Source organism: Vanellus vanellus, assembly GCF_965231255.1.
Source record: "Vanellus vanellus genome assembly, chromosome: 13".
NCBI classification, from domain to species: Eukaryota; Metazoa; Chordata; class Aves; order Charadriiformes; family Charadriidae; genus Vanellus; species Vanellus vanellus.
Window position 1 is genome coordinate 20087741 of NC_138918.1, and position 8926 is coordinate 20096666.

Below are 8926 nucleotides of genomic sequence, written 5' to 3' on the forward strand. Positions count from 1 at the left end.
GCAACAAAACTCCAGGGCTGAGCTTAAATGGGGCTTCTGCCCTACAGGTGTAGGGGTGTCAGGTGAGGCTGGTCAGGGCCATTAGGTGCTGGTGGTCCCTTGGGGCTGACCCAAGCAAACAGAAACTGTCCAGCAAGCAAGCATGACTATGGTAGCCCAACCTGGGCAAAGTGTTGCCTGCTTTGATGGCAGCAATGAGGGCTGAAGGGGAGCACAGCTCCATATGAGCCATGGCTGTTGCTGAAACCCTCTCCTGAGGTGGTGAGGCAGTGTGCGGGGCTGGAGCTTCCTCACCAGTGGAGCCAAGCGGAGCTGTGGCTGTTAGCTGTGGGTCATGCCATGGGTGGCCAGGCTGCATCCCCATGGGGGCAGAGGTAGCAGCGGGGATCCAGAGAGGATAACATGTTGCACTGGGGCTTTACAAACCTAAATCAAAATAATCTCTGTTTTTTAAAAAAGCGTATCTAAGAAGAATGATTTTCCTCTCTGTGTTATTATTTTAAAGCTGTAAATTATTGAAAGACTTATCATTGCTCTCCCAAATCACTCTCAGGCAAACAAAAGACAGTTCCAAATTTGACAGTGCTTCGGAACAAAACGAGCCGGGTGCGTTTCACTCCTGATTTGCCCATGGCTCCTTTCAGCCACATCTTAAACTCCTTCGCTGCTTGGTCTGATTAGCAGCATCTCCTCGGGGGCAGAGGAAGCTCTGGAAGAGCCGGAGGTGTTGCAGGTCAAGATTAAAGCGCTCTGCATGCCATTAACTGTCAAAACTATAACTAGCTTAAATCGGTGCAATTAGATGGCTCGCAGGTTACTGGAGTAACGGCCGCGACTTTTCATTCCGTGTGCCGTTGTGCTTAAAGCGCAGCCTTGATATTAAAGGGACATGATTAAAAGCAAGTGTTGGGGGCTGAGACCTGGCAGAGGAGCTCAGCAGGCAGGGTTAAGTCCACAGATGCTTCTGGGGTTGGAGGCCCCAGGGTCTGGAAGAAGGTCTCCAAGCCTTAGCAGAGGCGGCGCAGCTTTTGAGGCTGTAATGCCATCTTGTGATGAGGGCTGGGAAGTGGCAATTGCGGTGTCCCCTCTGGAGTCAGGTGAAATGCGTGGCTCTTGGTCAGACGGGCAGAAGGCCCAGAAGCACCCCAGTTTAACGTGGCAGGGGCTAAGAGAAAATTTGTCTCTAATAGGAAAGCCCCTATTCTTGCTTTGAGAAAGCAAAAATTATTCATTCAGTTAATATTTATCTCCCTAGTTCATTTATCTGGCTAAGAAAGCAATTTATTTGAGGCTGAAGAATCTGACGTGCCTCTCCTTAGGTGCTGAGGGCTAATTTTCCTGCTCAGCATGGAAGGATGCAGTGCCACCTGTGTCATGAGCTGCAGTGGAAGGACCTCTTGTTCAAAGTACCGTATCCAAGCAGTAAAGGTATTTTTCTTTCCAGACTGAAGCTGGAGAGTTAAGCAAGACCAACTTTGCTGTACGCATCCACACTGACCTCAGTGCCGAGATGCACGTGGAGGGGCATGGAGAACCAGCGAAGGAAACGCAGAATCTGTGAAGCTGGAAAAAAAATGAAATCAAGTGCCAGCTAAGGGGAACCAGAGCGCAGGTGAGCTGGTTCTCTGCTTACCCCTGATACTGCGCTTCAGACACACGAGGGAGGAAGAGCCAGCTCAGAAATGGCTGTGGGCTGCCAACAGCAAAAAGCCTGCCCTGAAACAAGCAGACTAAAGTTGTAGTCCTGCTAAGTCCCAGGCTGGGAGAGAGGCACAGCTATGCCTTCCCCAGCCTCCCTCTGACGCCTTTACGCCGGCTCAGTGCTCCGTGTACCCGTGACCAGGCACAGCAGCGTAGCTACAACCTCTCCCGCTTGTGATCCATTCAAAGGAAGTTTTTCATTGGGGCTTTTTGCTGCAGTGAGACATTTCAAGGCCATTGGGGAAATGCTGGCAATCCCTCCCCTGTGCTCCTCCTGTAGCTTAGGCTCTCAGAGCTTGGAGATGCCAAGCTGCCTCTTGCCTCAGGCAATCATCTGCTTCATCTCTGTCTTCTTCCAATGCTTCTTGGTCCTTTTTCAGCCCAAGGTGGGCAATGCCCATCCATCCTGGATGTGGGGATTCTCATGTAAGCCATGATGTGTGGGGTTGCTCCTCTCCAATGCAGCCTGCCCCTGCCTCGTCCCAGGAAGTGCTGGGCTTGTTCTACCCAGGACAACCACGGCTGCGTGCAGGGAGAGAGGCTGGTGCTGAGCAGTGGAAAGCATTAGGTGCTTTCCCAGCTAGTGAAAGACAAGTTTCCCGGCTATGCTCCAGTGCACAAGATCCAGGGCTGATGAACAGCTGCTGTGGTGGAGGGACAGGTAACAGCAAAGAGAGGGTGCTTCATGATTATGTTACTGGAGGTCTTACTGCCTGTGGCTGAGGGCACATGCCCATGGACAGGGATGGAGGATGAGCTCTGCCGAGGCCCGGAGCAGGCTGCTGTATAACTCATTAGCGCAGTGTGGAGCCCAAATTAATATGCCTCGCCTCTTATTATCAGACATTTGCAGCAGGACTGGGGAGATACTTCAAAAGCTTTCTGAATGCCAAATACCAGAACCCAGCGACTCTCCACGCCAGGACCAGCCTCTTGCTTCACAGCATTGATTTCCCTGCGTTCCTGTGCAGCTTTCTGTCCTGGTTTGAGCAACACAGGACTAATTTCTCTTCTAGTGCTAGGAGAAACTGCACTTTTAGAAGACTCTAGTGTCTGAATTGGTGAAAATATTTACTTTATAGCCAGCTATAGTGTGCAGGAAGCTAAATACATCCCCCTTCTCTCCTGCAAGTGCAGTGTTGGGGACTGAAGGGAAGGAGACGCTTTGTTTCAAGCCAGATTAGAGGTACAAGTTACCGCAAACCAAAAGCACAGCCAGCTTCTCTAGTCTACACACAGCCTCCCTTGAACTTCTCACACCCCAACACAGTTTGTGTTCAAAGCAACTCAACAGGCTCCAGAAGCCGGTTTAACCCCTGTCAAGTAAATACTCAGCTACAGCATAAAGGAGGGATCACATCCGAGAGATTTTGCTCCCATAAATTCACGGGCTGGGTTAAATCAGGACATGAACACGCGTCTGCTGGCACAGCGCATCCGCTCGAGGGACTTGCAGTAGCGTGGAGCTGTAATGCTTCAAAACGATGCCTGCTACAAGCTTAGGATGGGACACACCACACTGCAACCAACATCTGGAGCTCCTGCATCAGCAAGGAGGTGTTATCCTTTGCTGTTTTACTGTTATTCCCCAGCTCCAAAACCACCCGTACCCGGGGACTCGCTGCTGGCCCCAGGTCACCTGCTCTCCTCCAGCCCAGGCATGGCAGGACGGGTACCATGATCCTTCTGTACCTGTCGGACCATGGCACAACAGCATCTGTGCTGCACAGTCCTGGAGTTCCTGGAGCAAAAGAAAGAGCAAAGCTGTGGGAAGGGGAAGAAAATTCAGTAAATTGCTGCAAGAGAAGTTGTGCCAAGGTGCTGTGCCAGCCAGCCCCGTTTCCCTTGGCCACCACTGACACTGTAATGTCCGGCCCCATGGCAGAGCAGCTTTAGGGCATTAGCTGGGATCTGCTGAAAAGCACTTTTATAACCCAAATTGTCGGTCACAGCTGGGGACTGGAGATGGTAACACACTGTATTGGTTCCTACAAGCTAATACTCCACACCAGCATTCTGGCCCCGAGCAGGGGAGATGAAGGCAGATCCATGCTGATTTCATAGAATCACAGAAGGGTTTAGGTTGGAAGGGACCTTGAAGACCATCCAGTTCCACCTGGGCAGGGACACCTCCCACCAGCCCAGGTTGCTCCAAGCCCCCTCCAACCTGGCCTTGAACACCTCCAGGGATGGGGCAGCTACAGCTTCTCTGGGCAACCTGCGCCAGGGGCTCACCGCCCTCACAGGGAAAAATTTCTTCCTAATATCTAATCTCAACCTGCCCTCTTCCAGTTTGAAGCCATTACCCTTCATCCTATCACTATATGCCCTTGTAAAAAGTCCCTCCCCAGCTCTCCTGGAGTCCCTTTAGGGACTGGAAGGGGCTCTGAGGTCTCCCCGGGACCGTCTCTTCTCCAGGCTGAAAGCTTTCTCTGCCTTTCCTTCTCATTCACGACGTTATTGAGATTATTTTTACCCACCCCACCCTCAGGGTGGCCCCCCGGGCCCGTGGGGCCCCGCCACCGCCCCCCGAGCCGACTGGGGCCGGGCCGGACCCGCCCCTAGGGGAGCGGCCGAGGCCAGCGGGGCGGCGCCTGTGGAACCACCCCGGCGGCGCGGCGAGGACCGGCCTCTCTCGGAGCCCGCCGCCATGGGGAACCGTCGCGCTGCGGGGCCGGGCCGGCCGCCATGAGGTGAGGTGAGGGCGCCGGGACTCCCGCCTTCCCCTCCCGCCGTGAGGTGAGGTGAGGTGAGGCGAGGCGAAGGCGCCGGGACTCCCCTTTCCCCTCCCGCCGTGAGGTGAGGCGAAGGCGCCGGGACTCCCCTTTCCCCTCCCGCCGTGAGGTGAGGTGGAGGCGCCAGGACTACCCCCTTCCCCTCCCGCCATGAGGTGAGGGCGCCCGGGGCTGGAGGCCTGAGGCGCCTCACCCTTCCCCGGGAGCTCTGCAAACGCTCAAACGCCCCGTGAAGTATTCCCTCTTTTTTTTTTTTTTTTTCCCTCTCTCCTTTTTAATTGTTATTAATGGCTGGAACGCGGTCGTGCCCGGCGGCCCGCGCTGGCTGATAACCTGTGAGGCCCTGGGACCGGAAGGTAATTTGTTCAGGCTGTGCCGTTTAAAAGTAATTTCTCAGCCTATTATTCGGTTTGATTTACCCCCCTGCCCCCCTTCCGCAAGCCAGATCCCAGCTGTTTAGTTCTATTAATACAGATTTAATTAATTGAATATTTGACGCGATGTTTCTCTTGCGCTCTCTTTAGGGCTTCCAGCTGGCAGGCGGCTGAAGCGCCTGCGAAGGGATGGCAGTAACGCGGCCGTCTGGACTGGCAAAGAGCCGTCTGGAAGACACAACCCTCAGGTAACGGGGTCCTCACCGGTGGGTGGCCTTCGCTTATGGAAACCCCCGAGTTTTGCTGTAGCATGACCCATGCCTGTGGAGAGGAGACGTGAAGGAATAACCTGCGCACGAGGCACAGGGAGAGCTTGGGAGCCTTTCGAGCTACGCAGGTGAGCTCTCTCCACAAGCCAACAAGGGGAGGTGGGCAAAAAGACTGCTCGTTCTGCCTTCTTGAGTAAATAAATAGCCTCTGCTGGCTTGTGAGTGGGCCATCGCGCCAGCCTCTGGTGCTCTGGGGTGGAAATAACCACCTGGTTTATCTCCTGAAGCTGGAAGTTGCTGAAGGACACCCTGATGAGAGGACGTGTTGGAAGCGAGGCCCGCATCAGCAGGGGGATGGGATGTACTTTTGGGCCTCTAGGTACTGGAACAGGTTGCCCAGAGGGGTTGTTGAGGCCCCATCCCTGGAGGTGTTGTTCAGGGCTGGGCTGGACGTGGCCTTGGGCAACCTGATCTAGCGGGAAGTGTCCCTGTCTATGGCAGGGGGGTTGGAACTCAATGATCCTTTCCAACTCTAAACCATTCTATGATTCTACTTCCTTCTGTCTGTTAAAAACTCAGTTTTGAGTTCTGTTTCACCCAGCGGTAGTCAGCTACCCGTCGCTGCTCAGTGCCTGTGATAGTGTTATGCTGCTGGGAGAGAAATGCTGCTGCCGAGTTGCTCCTGGCACTGCCGGTGCCGTTCTGGCATTTGGTGGTGGCAGGGTTTGGCAGTGCTCTGCATGCTTGAGAGTGGAGTAACTCTTTCTCGGTGGGGTTAATCCTAGATGGGATGCAGACAACGCACAGTCAGAAAACTTTAAAAAAAAAAAAAAATTAAAAAAAAATCCACAACTCCGTTGTAGACGTTTTGTTTAATATTGCATCTTTTATACAAAAATGAAGGTCAGCTAATTAACTGGTCAGTGTTAAGTGTTGAGCTTGGGGACTTTGGAGACAGTCCTGGTAACGTCTATTTTTTATTTTAATTAAAAAATGTGTGTTTTAATTACAGGCAAATGGTTTGTGTGTTTCACTGCAGGAGGGGCTCACTGGGCAGCAGTAGTTGTCGGAAGAAAAGGAATAAGCTGTTGGTGCTGCTTTGAAAAATCCATATTTGAAACAGATTGAGAAGATGGAAACTTCCACAATTTAAGTGGGACTACTAGAGAGGTCCTTGTTTTCAGGATCTGGATGTAGTAACTTGAAACATCAAATGTGGTTGAGGGCAAGGTATATCATAAATTTTGTTAATTGTTAATCCCCTCTCACTGCTTGTTTAAAATGATGTTTTTTTCTGTGACCTTTATTAAACTTACTTAAACTTGCTCATTTTGGTTTTCATTATATCATAAAGCTGTGGGCTGTAAAGCTTTCTGGGTACAGCTGGGTACACTTGTGTTAAATTCTTGTCTGTGGGAGACTGGAGAGGCAGGAACACAGCAGTGGGTGCCCAGTGCCCCTTCTGCCGCACACACACTCTCCTCCATCGCCTCTGCTGCAAGGATGGGTTTTTAACGAGGCTTCCTTTCCTCTGGCACTCCGAAGGAGCGTTTAAAGTTTTCAATAACAGAAATATGGTCTGGAATTCCTACTTCTGCTATGTATGCAGCCAGGACAAGTTCACAAGATACCTGTCCTGTGTTCCAGTTCCTGACTTGAAAGAACTTTCTCATTATCTCCCTTCCCTGGGCCTGGGGGGAGGTGAAGCCCCCAAGAGATGGGGGAGTTGGAAAAGGCTGCCAAATAGGTAAAATACACTGAAGCTGGTGGGAAGAAGAAAGGCAACCATCGTTGATTCAGACTAAAATGCTGTTTAAACTCAAAAATCAGTGCAGTTGTCAGAGCAAAGGAGAACATTGCTCTCACCAAGACGCCTGACCTGTTTGGATTCAGTGTGGTCTTCTGAAGAACCCCATGTTTGTGAAATAATCCAAACTTAGGAGGTTTTTAGGCTAAAACTTCTGTTTCCGTGTTTGTTTTTTTTTAATGGTTCTGTGGTCTTCAGTCAGGTCACATGACAATTATTCTGCCATAGATGCAGCTGCAGTGCCATCTGTATATCCATTGAACTTTATAAACTTGTGGATTTCGATAGAATATGAGCACATACCAGCTTAGTTCCCAAGTTACCGATGGATTATATCAAATAGGTGCTTCTGTCACACAGTCAGTAGAAATGAATGAATTACAGTGCTGAACTGTTTCAGGGCTCTCCTACTGCTCACTTACCTGTTAGCCCTTCTGCCATCTGAAAATCGCTAATCTTCGGATATGCATTTGTCAACACTCTGGATTGAAATATTTGTGAAAGCATTCAATGTTATCAGAAAAAAGCTTTGTCTTAGTTTAAGCCTATGACATAAATAATTTTACTGGTTCTGTATGAACAAGTTCTACCTGTGAAACTAATGACCAGCTTTCCTGTGGGTTTATGTTGTGCCCAGCGATTCCCCCTCTTTCCCTGTGGGACAGCGAGGGGTGCCCACTTCTGCCTGCAGACTGCCAAGAAACAGGCTCGCTGCCTCGGGGCTCTCTGCTTCTGTGTTTCTGAAATTGGCAAGAAATGAGGAATATATGCTGTCAGCTGCATAAAGCATGTGCTATACAGACAATAAATACACGCTGACTGGCTCATTTCCTTGAAAAACTGTTTCTGCGGTAAAGCTCTACTGTGTTTGTCTCAGGGCTGAACCCAAGACTTGTAGGCCCGGGTGTGCTGTAACAAAAAAGGCAGTAGAAAAGGTCGGAGAAAGTCTGCTGGCAGCGGTGATTATACTGTCGGAGTGCTTGGGAGCGGCTGCAGAGCTCTTGTTTTCCACACCACGAGAGCTCGTGAGGCCCTGCAGCTCTCGGTACCACTTTTTTCCCCAAATCCACCATGTTTTGTGCGCATACCAGAAAAGAAAATAAACGCAGGAATGTCATAAACGTTCTCCAGCAATCAGCAGGAGTACAGGCTTAAGGAACTGGAGCTCTGTGTCTTCCCGCCGCAGCTGCGTCAGCAGGGCAGTGATGGTCCGGCGCCGCATGGCTCCTTCTGCGGCCCAAAGGCAATCAATAAAGGTCAGAGTGATTCACCTCGCCGCCAGGCTGGTGCCTTGACTGAGGGACAACAAAGGAAATGGAGAGAGAACCCGAGAGGAAAATGGAGCAACGCCTGCTTTTCTACTTAGGAAATGCTAACATGATTTATGATTCTGTTTATTAGCACAGTATGTTTTGCAATCTATATATGACTTTTACTGGGCAAAAGCGGCCGGATTGCTTTACATTTCATCAAGGCGCTTTGCTCTGCTTTTGCTGCTGTGCAGTACCAGAGCAGAAGTGCTGTTAACTTAGATGTATGCATTTGGGTTTTGAGCGTTTAATTGTTTTTTATCCTGCACTTGTTAAGAGAGCTGCATTTCTTGTGACTGTTCTCTGAGCAGTTTCATATTATTTCAACATGTATTTTGCACCAGTCCCCTGTTTGTTTGGTTTTTTCCCCCCCCAAATACATTCCGTGTTATTGTTTCACTGTGCTCTCCAGCAGCATACAGAGAAGAAAAATCAGGCTGCGATGAATTCAAAAGGCAGATTTCTGCTTTCCCCTGAAGACTGAACTCAGCTCCGCATCCTCCTCGCCTTTATAAAGCCGCCCACCACAGCAGAGATGGAGAGGCTGAGTCTTGAGCCCCAAATCAAATCGGAAAGAAAGACGTCGAACGTGAAATAGTTTTAAATGATAAATATTACTCGCCTGATTCTACAAGCACTGTTTTGGTCATAAAAATCAACACATTTAAGGAGAGCAGAGGAAACGTGAACTTTCCTCAGACCAGCGCCAGGTGGCAATATTGGCTCAGAT

General features: G+C 50.4%; 1 long non-coding RNA gene across 3 annotated transcripts; it reads left to right on the top strand.

The window, feature by feature from the left end:
- Nucleotides 1–4344: 4344 nt before the first annotated feature.
- LOC309677208 lies at nucleotides 4345–6408 on the top strand. Of its 3 annotated transcripts, XR_014269668.1 has the most exons (4): nucleotides 4355–4440; nucleotides 4501–4792; nucleotides 4961–5207; nucleotides 6119–6408. It is a non-coding gene; the product is annotated as an uncharacterized lncRNA (long non-coding RNA). The 3 variants fall into 3 exon arrangements; XR_014269666.1 differs by lacking the exon at nucleotides 4501–4792 and having other exon boundaries at nucleotides 4345–4394; XR_014269667.1 differs by having other exon boundaries at nucleotides 4352–4792.
- Nucleotides 6409–8926: the final 2518 nt, after the last annotated feature.